We start from the raw sequence: 11,550 nt of genomic DNA on the forward strand, positions 1-11,550 counted from the left end.
GTTTCCCAGGGCCTCTTGGAACAGGGAGGATTGGCCTTGAAGAGGCGGGACCGCTCTGTAGGAAGGCGTACCCTGTGCTTCAGGGGGGCAGAGCGGTATCTGTTGTGGGGCTAGCAAATCACGACCCCTCTTAGGCGGCCTTTCTCTCTCTCCTGTTTGGAGTCCCAGAGGCTCTGGGGCCAATCTGGGCGGAAGAGAACCCATCGCAAGCCCCCCAGCTGCTGGAAGATGGGCTGGACGTTGGGCCGGTGTCGTGGCCGCTCTGCACACTCTTCCTGCTCTCTGAGTGCTGTCCTGTCATCTCCAGAGCGGCCCCGGGGTTCAGGGTCCTGGCGGCAAGATGCGGGGTGCAGGAAATGGGAAGTGGGGGAGGACGAGGGAGGGGCAAAGGGAGTCTGAAGACACAGACTCAGAGGTGTCGGTGCTGGCCATGGTGTGGTCGGCAAGGGACCCGAGTTAACAAGGCGGGTAACTATGTGGGGGGACGGGTGCGAGGTAGACTCGCCGTGGGGTCGCTCAGCCGCATATACAAACCACGAAACATTACGCGCGGTGCGCCTGAAAGTAACACAATGTACCCATCAATCCTCTCTCCGTAAACCTTGGGGCGGGGGGGACACAGGGGGAATTTCACGGCAGCAGCGTAATCCTCGGGCTTCGACTCAGGCTCCTGCGCCCACCCCTGGCCCCATGTCCTTGGGGCCACCAGCTCAAGGACCTGGGCAAATCCAGCCCCTCTCTGGGCCTGGGTTTCCCGGGCTCCACGTGGGGAATCATCGCTCCCAGTACAGAGGAGTACCGAGAACAGTGTCGTCCCGGAACCACTCTGTCAGTAGTGATCACCGGTAGGGGTGATGGTGTCTATAAAACGGCAGATTTGATGAATTGAGCCCCGATGTGCTGAGAGCAGCCTCCCCCTGGTGTGCGTGCGAGCGTGTGTGCGTGTTACGTGCGACGTTTTCTTCTATTTCCCTGTCGTTTCTACACTTTCCACAGCGAGCATACACTTCTTCCTCGTTCTCAGTCTCTCTAAAGGTCCCATGTCCCAGAGCCCCAAGGTTGGAAGGAAGCTTCCCAGGGCACACGCATGAGCGAGCGCTGCGTTCTGGCCCCCTTCCCACATCGAGCTGCCCCGAGCCTGGCTTGCGACTCCTCCCTGGGGAAGCCAGGAGTCTTCGGGAAGTTGCCCTCCTGCTCCCCTGGCTTCGTATCCGACTGCCGTTTGGGGCACACTCTGATGTTTTTGGCCTTGGGGAAGAAAAGTGTGGGCCCCTCGCCCGGGGAGAGTTGGACAGCCTCACAAACCCTCGATCACCGGAAGTGGGTTCGCTGCCTTTCACAAATATTCCGGCAGTCATCGCCCGGCGAGCTTTCCTTAAAGCAAGCCTCCTGTCCCTGAAGGTAAAGAGAACTTGCAAACCACGCACACAGGGTGATTTTCTGCCTTGCTGAGAGACCCTTGGCTCCCACAGACGAGGGGCTCACTTTGTCTCCAGGGTTTAAAAGGCTTCCTTCCCACCCCGGGGGGTACTCATGGGTGCCCCCGCTTTGAGCTGCCCCAGGCAACACCTGCTGCAATGCTTGCAGCCCAGCCAGCAGCCTGGCTTGGAAAGGAACCTCCAGCCGTGTGTCTGGGCGTCACGCTGGGCCTCAGCTTCCACACGGGTAAAAGTGGGGCAGTAGTTGGGGGTAGAACGGACATAAGGGAGCCGCCCGCCCCCATGGGGTAACCTGCATTACGGCGGAGCCCTGCAAGGGGTGGGAATGAGGTGACCCTTCGTTGGCTCGGGCCCGTGAGTCTGTCTGCCGCTCCAGGGCTGTGCTTTGAATCGCCCCGCCAGCTGGTGAGGGCCTGGGCCTTTACAGCTGTATCAGATCCTTGCTCTCCTTTTGAACTTCTTTTTCCCAGGAAAGGGCAGACCCAAAAATCCCTCACTGATGTGGAAATGTGCCCCCTGTCTGCCTCTTCCCAGTCCCATGAGAAATATCTGTGTCCTTTTCACCAAGGAAGCTTCCTTTCTTTTCCTGGAAATTTGTTGGTAAAAGCCATGCTTTTGTTACGCTCAGCTGCTGGTTTTTCCTGTCCGCATGCTTGAAAAGGCAGGACGGCCCTCAGCAATATCTGAAATGAAGTTCCGTTCAGGAGCAGACCACACGTGGAGTGGTTCGCCCGGCCAGGACTTGGGGATGCTGTATGTTATTTAAGTCCTGCAGCAACATCGTGAGGCCCTGTCTGTGGCTGGAGAAATGAGGCCTAGTGTGTTCAGGAGGGGGCCGAGCCCAGCCTCAGCCGCAGGGTGGGCCTCCTACACGGGCAGCCATGTCAGCCACCTTCCAGCGCCAGATGGACGGGCTCGCGGATTCTTCTAGTTCTCGGAGAGTGTCGTTCCCGCTGCTCCTGGAGGCTCCCTGCAGGTCCGTTGTCCTCGGGCAGAATCCTCGCCCACTCTCAGGGAGAAAAGAGCTCCCGACTTCCCTTCACAGAATCCTTTTGGCTCCATTCACATGCTCAGCAAGGCCACCCAACTTTCTCAAGATCGTAGGCACAGAGATGGTCACAGTCTTCGTGGCTCCGGGTGGGACCCACAGCCCCAGGGAATTTCTGAGTAACAGCAGGGAGGTTAGAGAGATCGTGGGGCTAGGTCTGCACCAAGGGCTCAGCCAAGGGAGAAACAGAAAGCGGTCCTACCACCGGCCACTGGGCTCAGGCCTCCCTGCTCAGCGTGGTTCCCCGGTTTGGCCCCATGGGCGCACTCAGGAAGAGCGCCCGCTCTTGAGGGTTACGCAGGAGGCAGGGGCAGGGAACGGGGACGGGGCGGAGAGTTCAGGCCAGCCCACCAGTGGGGAGATGGGGAAGAAGCAGGACCACATGCGGGAATATTAGCCGCCAGCGTGAACTGTGAGGCGTCACGCTCCGTGAGAGGAGCCAGGCACGCAGGATTGCACGGTTCCCCGTACGCGGGATGTCCAGGGAAGGCAGCGTCTAGAGACAGAAGGTACATTCTCGGTTGTAGGGGGAGAGAGCGGGGGCAGGGGCAGTGACTGCTGATCGCGGGTTCTCTCCGGGGAGACAAAACGTCGTGGAACCAGATAGAGGTGGTCATTGCACCACAGTGTGAATGTGCTGAACGCCACTGAACTGTCTACTTTAAAAGGTCTAACGGGGGCGCCTGGGTGGCTCGGTCGGTTGGGCGACCGCCTTCGGCTCAGGGCATGATCCTGGAGTCCCGGGATCGAGCCCCACATCAGGCTCCCTGCTCGGCGGGGAGTCTGCTTCTCCCTCTGACCCTCTTCCCTCTCGTGCTCTCTCTCTCTCATTCTCTCTCTCTCAAATAAACAAATAAAATCTTTAAAAAAAATAAAAATAAAAGGTCTAACGGTCACTTTTATGTTACGTGAATTTTAACCTCAAGAAAAGAGAAAAGGGTGCTGGCCTGGACTTGGGGGCCCTGGGTTCAAGTGTGGCCTCTACCACTGTGGTTAATGGTGCTCCAGGCAGGGCCCCACTCAGCTTTGGAGGCTCAGTTTCTCTTTTATGAAGCAGGGCGGTGGGAGAAGCCGAGGGTGAAGCACCTCACCAGAAAGGGGATCTTCCAGGACTCACGGGGGACTGGTTCCTGGGGTGCGGGCCTCCAGTCCTGGCTTACTTTCCCAGTGTGGGCTGAGCTGGAATGTGTGTCCGAGGAAGCGTAGGCAGAAGTGGTTCTAGTGCTACCCTCACTGCGTCTTCTGCTGTGGTCACTCGTCCGGGCGTGGTCACTCGTCCAGACATGGTCACTTGTCCGGGCATGGTCACTCGTCCAGGCGTGGTCATTCGTCTGGGCGTGGCCTCAGTGGCGGGAATGTCTGTGTCAGGCAGCTGATGAGCCTCTGAAAATGCATGTCTTGCTGCCGCCACGTGTCTCCCCTCCTGCAAGCACTGACCATTTCAGAAGACCCTTCGGACCCGCCAGCAACCGGACAGCCCTACAGCCAGCTGGTGTCAACGGCCCCACCCATCTCTGGCACAGTCAATCATCAAACCATTGACCACCCAAGCCAATTGGGTCTTCCCCCTAAGAGGTCTGGGTTTGGGACTCAGGGCTTTTCCTGGGGGTTTATGCCAAAGGCCTAATGAACAAGTCAGAACACTGGTTGGACATTTTGGTCTTCGTCTGATTTCTTCATGTAGATCATATGCAACCGGTGCTGGGCTCTGTCCTGCACCTCCTTGCACAGGCTTGTTTGGGAGGTGGCCCCCACCTTTTTAAAGGGATATTAGTTGAATTGTGTCCCCCTAAAACAACAGAGAGAAGTCCTACCCCCCCACCCCAGGTCCTCAGAACGTGGCCTCATTTGGAAATAGGTGATTGCAGAGGTAACTAAGGAAGATGAAGTCATCCTGCAGCAGGGTGTCCCCAGCCCAGTGGGACTGTGTCCCTACAGGAAGACGGCACGTGAAGACCGGACACAGTGACAGTGGAGAATGGCCAAGGACCACGGGTGACCAGAGGCAGGAAGAGGGAGGACAGGTCCTCCCCAACCGGCTTCGGAGGACACATGGCTCTGATTTTGGACTCTGGGCTCCAGAACGCTGTGAGAATAAACTTCTGGTGTGGAGAGCCCCCAGCGTGTTGTGCTTTGTTGTAATAAGCCCTAAGCCGGTCCTGAGATATTATAGAAAGGGTGGACACCTGTGCCCAGGCCCCTTCTCGGACCTGGCCAGTCGTGTCGGCCCGTCAAGGGCACAGGTAGAGCTCGCCTAACTTGTCTGCGTGACATTCCCCCGGAGTCCCCATCTCACTGAGCACCCGTGGGTCCCTGTGTGTGCAGCTCCGTGGGGGGCCTGGCTCTCCCTGTGGGCACGTCTGAGCCGAGGGGGCCAAAGGCCCCAGCAGCTGGGAGAGCACGTCCGTGTAGAATCATCTTCTGGTGGAAGGAGGGACAGATGGACCGAGGCAGTGCTGTGCCAGGCAGCCTCCATGACGGGGACCTGCACGCGCAGATGTGAGCTTGCAGGGTCTCCTCCCGCCTCAGACTGGCCACCTCCAGGCCATCTCACACCCTGAGTTTGCCTCGCTCACGGAGTACAGGGGGAGGAGGTAGTTCCCAGTGGTCAGCCTGCCTCCTGCGGCCAGCTCAAGCCCACAAGAAGGAAGTGCAGGAAGAGCCGTCCTGTTCCCATCGCTAGTCCCAACCTGAGTGGACACAGACAGTGGCAGGGAGGTCTGGGCTGCCTCTGCCTCCCACCCCCGGGCAGCTAGGGGGAGTGGGGCAGCCTCGGGATGAGGTCCTGCCCGCTGGGCCCCAACACCCCCCTGGCTCCCTGAGGCCCCGGGGGCAGCACCTGCCTGCTGGGGGTCTGACCCCAGACATTTCCACCCTGTCCACGTAGCAGTGTGGCCCACACACGCATCTGTGTCACCGTACTCGGCCCTTTGGAGGTTCTAGAAGTGAGTGGGGCGTGGAAAAAGGAAAATGCCAATCAAAAGTGTAGCTCCCACACCTTGAGGCCAAGGAGGAACGATCGGAGCTGCAAGGGGTTGGCGGGGGGGGGGGTCCCTCCACCTTCTTCCCCCGACCTCCGCCCCAGACTTCTAGGCCAGCAGAGCGAACCCTGTCCTCTGAGCCGTGCATCAATGCCTTGACCTTACCCTTGACCCCCCACGTTCTCTGGCTCCCACAGCCAGGGGGCCAGAAATCACAGTGCAAATGTCTCCAGCATCCAATGCTTCCAGCCCCTGCTGCCGACGTGGTTCACCATTGGGTCTGTGTCTGGAACACGAGTGACACGGAGCCCTGGTCACCTCTAGCGTATTCCACACTTGCTTATTACATCCCGTCTCTGCACTACCTTCCCCGTTGATGCACGCCCCACTGGGGCCAGACCCTGTGCACTTTGCTGTTTTGTTCACGGACATATCCCGACTGTCTTGCACACTAACTAGTACACACTGGCTGGAGGTGTTTGATAAATGGTTGTTGGACGTTAATTGCAGGGAAGCTGTGTGTTTCCTTATGGAATCGCGGATACGGATGTAAAGCCTGAGCTATACACGTGCTGTTTGATGTCTGTATCTTTGATTTGTGTTTATATGTTCAGGGACCTGGAACACCTGTAGGGCGGCCCCCTCTGAATTTCCAGAATTTAGCAAAAGGATCAGAAGATTTCACTTTACTTTAAAATAGTTTCCCTATTTCAATGCTACTAAGAAAAAAAAAATTCACAAACTGACACAGGAAATTCTGATACAGTATAATCTTGACATTGAAAAAATACACAGCCTTAATCTTCAGTGCAACAGTCGGTGAACGTATCTTAAGTATGACGGAAACAGAAGAGCTTTTTTCCTGTTGACATCCATTCTAACATTTCCATGGACTTGGGGCCAGGCATCTCACTGCTGAGCAGCCAACATGGGCGCCCAGCCGCGTATTAGTCAATGCACGGACAGGCTGACTCTCACACTGAACTTGCTCCCACCTTGCCCTGGATTATCGGGGGAACTCATCCTACATCCTACAACCTGGCACTAAGCAGTGCCAGAGCTGAGGTGTGCCCCTTGCGAGTAGCTCTTATAAACCTGCAGAGTCCGGAGACACCTACACTCTTGGCAGCCAGGGCTTTCAGAGCTGCTCACGCAGACCCCGTGGCTCTTCCTCTGTGTTTTGGGCACAGTGGCTGCTGAGCCAAGGCCACACACACCAGGTCAGGTACAGGACTCAGAGCAGAAAGGTAGATTTGGGGAGGTGAGAATTCAGTTCCATTCTTCAGAAATCTCTGGGAGGATAATGTTCACCACCCTACACAACGCTTTCTATGGTGAGGGCCAAACACCTAGGCTACTTCATGCTGTCCATGTCTGTTCCATGCTGCTCCATGCTGCTCCTAGCTGCTCTGTGGTGCTCCATGCTGTTTATGCTGTTCTATGCTGTTCCATGTCTGTTCCATGCTGCTCCATGTCTGTTCCATGTTGCTCCATGTCTGCTCCATGCTGTTCCATGCTGCTCCGTGTCTGTTCCATGTTGCTCCATGTCTGCTCCATGCTGTTCCATGCTGCTCTGTATCTGTTCCATGCTGTTCCACAGCTTCTCCATGCTGTTCCATGCTTCTTCATGCTCTCCCTCACTTGCTTTCACACACATCAATAGGACATGCAGTAGCACAGAGAGGGTCAGTTCTCTGGGGAGGTGCCGAGGAAAGAATCACTGCGGAGGAGGCACTTGGGCTGAGCCTTGCATGATAGAAGTTTATGAGCAGAACCAGGAGGGGAAGGGCATTCCCAGGAGAGGGAACAGCATGACCCAAGGCCTGAGGCAAGAGCACGCCTGGCTGACTTGGAGAGGGCAGGTAGTACCTGAGCGTTACTGGTCGGAGTACCTCACTCAGTTTCCACAGACGAGTGTCTATTCTGGGCTGCAAGTCAGCAGGTAGATGAGGACACCACCCTTGCAGGGAAGCAAGCCGTGGACCAGGGACAGGATGAGTGCCCTGTCCAAGCACAGGGCTGGAGGGCTGCAGGGAGGGGGACAGAGAAGGGGGCTCACTAACACAGCTGTGGGGCAGCAATGCCGGCAGAGAGGACCCCCGCACTCAGAGGCCAACGCGGAAGGGAGCTTGACCTGCAGGCGTGGTAGGAGAAGAGTGGGTTAGCGGGGGCAGGGAGAGCTGGAAAGAAGGGGGGTCCTCAAGAGGCTAGTGGTGCAATCCAGCTGGGGCGCGGCAGAGACCACGGAGGACAGCGAACGGATCTAAAGCACGTGACGGACTAGGGCTGCCACCAACAGGATCCTCGGCTGTCTGGGATGCGGGGAGCAAGGGGCAGGAGCTCTGAGGGGCTCCTCAAGGCTGGCCTTAGCACTGGGGGGGAGAGGTGCCATTTACTGAGATGGCGTTGGTGGGCGCCTTCTGGCAGGAGGCCAAGCGCACAGGACGAGGAACCCTGGTGAAGGCCGAGGGCTCTGGGGGGTCTTGTGTTCCCGGTGTTTCTGCGGAGAGGTGGGGGAGCAGAGGGCAGCGGGCGGGAGAGCGGGGTGTCCAGGCCGGGGAGACGTGGGGTGAGAGGGGCCCAGACTCCTGGCTGGTGCAGACTGGGTGGGGGGGTGGGTGGGCAGGGGCAGTCCGCGAAAGGAGTGGCAGCGGGTCTTGTCCCCAGGGGCAGCACGGAGGGGATTCAGTCAGCCCTGCGGCCCACCAGGAGAGAGCCTCCCTGGTTCTCGAGTTAGGAAGGGGAGGGGAGGGAGGAAGGGACAGCAATTTGCCAGGAACCAGGCACTTCTTACACATTTGTATTTTAAAAAATGAGAAAATAACATAAAAGTACAGGGAGGAGGCTTTGAGCTTTCAAGTTTGGGCCAGAGTTTCCACAATAGGGTCCTCAGCCACAATTGTACCACACTGAGAGCCGGTCCCACAAACCCGCGGACCTTGACCTCTGCATCTGGCGGCCATTCAGGACAGGGAGTGGGAGCATCTGTGTTTGTTTTTTGTACCATTGCTTTGAGGGCTGAGAGCCACGTCTTTCCTCTTGGGGTGTTTGTGGTTTCAGTGCAACGCATCCAGGCTCGGTGTGGCTCCCGGGAGGGTCTCAGTGTCCCAGGGTTAACGCCGGCTTTTAAAAATAACTGACAAAAGAAAACACCTACCAGGAGACTTTCAAAGGCGTCCGTGCCCTCAGAGGAAAGGCTTACATCAGCATGAAACACGAGGTTGAAAGTTCTCCCACCTGCTCCTGGAATTCTGGTTGGGACACGGTGTTACCGCGTGGCGGGTAGAACCGAGCCCAGGCTCTGCTCTTCCTCTTGCAAGGCCCCTCTGCACCCCTGGGCCTTTCTCTGCCCCCAAAGTCCCCGTGGAAAGGGACGGCGCAGAGAGCCCATTCTCCAATTCCCCACATGCCTTCATTATCTGCAAGCGTGATTCTCAGAAACTGCGGGACGTCTGAGCGGTCGCCTCTTTGGCTGGAAGCGTCCATCCAAATGTGACTGCAGGGTCTGATGGCATGAGATTTTTCACTGAACGGTACAGTTCAGGACTTGATCTTTCCGATGGGAGGCGGCCCTTTTTCTTGTCTTTAACTGCACACTTCAGAGGAGGCAAGACCCCAGCCCCGCCCAGGGCCCTGGCGGACCACCTCCTGTCAGAGAGCGGCTCTCTCTCCCATCTCCGCCTCTTCCTGGGTGAGTCGTCATCGCTCAAGTGAGCCTCAGTTTCCCCATTAAAACCTGGAGGCTGTTTCCCAGAACATCCATAGAGCTTGTTAAAACAGCTAAGTGGGATGGCCGGGGTCTTGTCCCTAGCCACCCAAGCCAGTCACTTGGGAAGCTTTCTCAAACACCGCTCCCCAGAGCAAGGGAACCACAAGCTTTGGGGGTGAGGGCTGGGCCCATGTGATCGGACACGTGCTCTGCTGTTCAGTAAACTCCTCTTAATTATGAATGAAGTGACCGGAGACATGAGCTTAGACTTGGAACAGAAACATGTCCATTTTGGTGAGTTCCTCCTTGGATATCTCTTCTGACGGCTTCAAGCCAATCCTCTCAGCTAGCATCACGACCAAACTCAGCCCTCTTAAGCGTCAAAACATGTTTATTTTAAGCCATTTCTGTTGCAAACGAACGACCTGTGGCCTGATCAGTACAGAGGCGCCTTCCCTCGGAGGCGCCAGTCACCTACTGGTATAGCAAGTTTGTGATGCCCACAGAAGTGATGGACTTGACATCCCAGGTGGCCTCGTGTCCTGTCTGCAGGGCCTCAGAAACCTCAGCTCTCAAGTGGGCCGTCACGTAATATACCTGCTCCGGTCCCGTTAGAGAGCTATGCTGTCCAACATGGCGGCCCCTGGCCGGTCATGGGTGGCATTTGAATGCGAGTAATTAAAATCATGTACCGTTACAATTCCGTTCCTCAACTGCACTTAACCCAGTGTAAGTGCTCAATGGCCATGTGTATCCAAGAGCTGCCATATAGGACAATGCTATTCTGGAACATCCCAGAAAGTGCTAGAGGACAGCACGGTTCTAGAACATTCCGCCATTACAGAAAGGGCTATTGGACAGTGCAGCTCTGGGGCATTTTCAACACCCCTCCCTCTCACCCCTGCCTTCCCCCAGCACCTTTCCCAACCCATCCCCTCCCCCACCACCTCAAGAGGAGACCAGGCTCAGTGCGGTTTTGTGCCCACAGTGTGGACGGCTGCATAATGGCCCAAGGTGTCCTTGTCCTCATCCTTGGGACCTGTGGATATGTGACCTCACGTGGCAAAGGGACTTTGCAGCTGGGATGAAGGATCTGGAGGTGAGGAGATGAGCCTGGACGACGCGGGTGGGCCCCGTGGACTCACAAGGTCCTTGTAAGAGGGAGGGCGAGGGTCCAAGTCAGAGGGACGCTGTGGTGATGGAGGCAGAGGCTGGTGGCAGTGACATGCTTTGAAGGTGGTCTTAGGAGGGGCCCTGAGCCAAGGGACGGGGGCGCCTCTAGCCGTTGGGGAAGTCTGGAAACAGCCAGAAGCCTCCAGCGGGAGCCAGCCTGCCCGCACCCTGACTGTCGCTCCCTGAGACCCGTGTCTGCCCTCTGTCCTCCAGACTGTAAGGCAACAAGTGCACATTGTTGGGAGCCACTGAGTCTGGGGCAGCTGGTACGACCACCACAGGACACTCTCCCTGTGCACGAAAGCCCACCTCCCTCAAGACTCGGGCGTCGTGACACTGCCCCAGAAGACAAGAAATATTTTTGGTCTGAACCAGACTTTACACCATCCGCTTCTCCTCGACGTCCTCCCCCAGCTTCGCACCCAGGCGAACAGCCAGGCCCCCCACCCATCACCGGCACACCCAAGCTGGCTGGAGTGGAGGTGCCTCGGTGGGCTCTGTGGGCGCCCCGGAGGGCCTGTGGGGCTGCCTCTGGACGAGGCATTGTAACAGCTCACCGTGAGGGTGAGCTTTCCCAGCAAAGATGGTGTGTAAGGAGGTCGGGGTGCTTTCTCTGCAGTGGAGGCCAGAGCCTCGAATCGCCCAAAGCCAGACTGCAAATTGTGGAAACACCACGGGAGGCTCTGAGATTGGGGAAAAATAAAAATCTCTGCCAAGACAAACCACATCCGTATCATACGTTCTCTTTGATTTGAGATGCTATTTGTGGCCTGTAGGGAGTCTATTTATTCTTTATCTCCCCGAAATGAAATGGAGGGTTTTTTTGTTTTTTTTGTTTTTTTTGTTTTTGTTTTTGCTGCACCTCGGTGGATTCCATATTTTCCGCGTGGGGATGGGGCCGTGGTCTGTCTGTCCGTCCCCGGACTCTGAATGCCCGACACAGGCAGGTCGTCTCCACATTCTTCACATTTCCAGAGAAAAAGATAATCTTAGTTTTTAAAATGTAAACAAGTAATACCTACTTACTTTGCGGGGGGAAGACCATTTAGGGGAGGAAGAGGAAGAAAACATGCAATGCGTATGTGCCACGTCTCACTGTGCGCCGGGCAGAAAGGTAATGTTGGGAGACAACACGATGGGTTGTTCGTAGCTTTGCATCACCACCAGAGGGGAATATTCGTGATGCTGTGAGAATAAAAA

This window comes from Callorhinus ursinus, unplaced genomic scaffold (assembly GCF_003265705.2).
Source record: "Callorhinus ursinus isolate GAN/ISIS: 27379988/994484 unplaced genomic scaffold, GSC_fseal_2.0 scaffold46, whole genome shotgun sequence".
Taxonomy (NCBI): domain Eukaryota; kingdom Metazoa; phylum Chordata; class Mammalia; order Carnivora; family Otariidae; genus Callorhinus; species Callorhinus ursinus.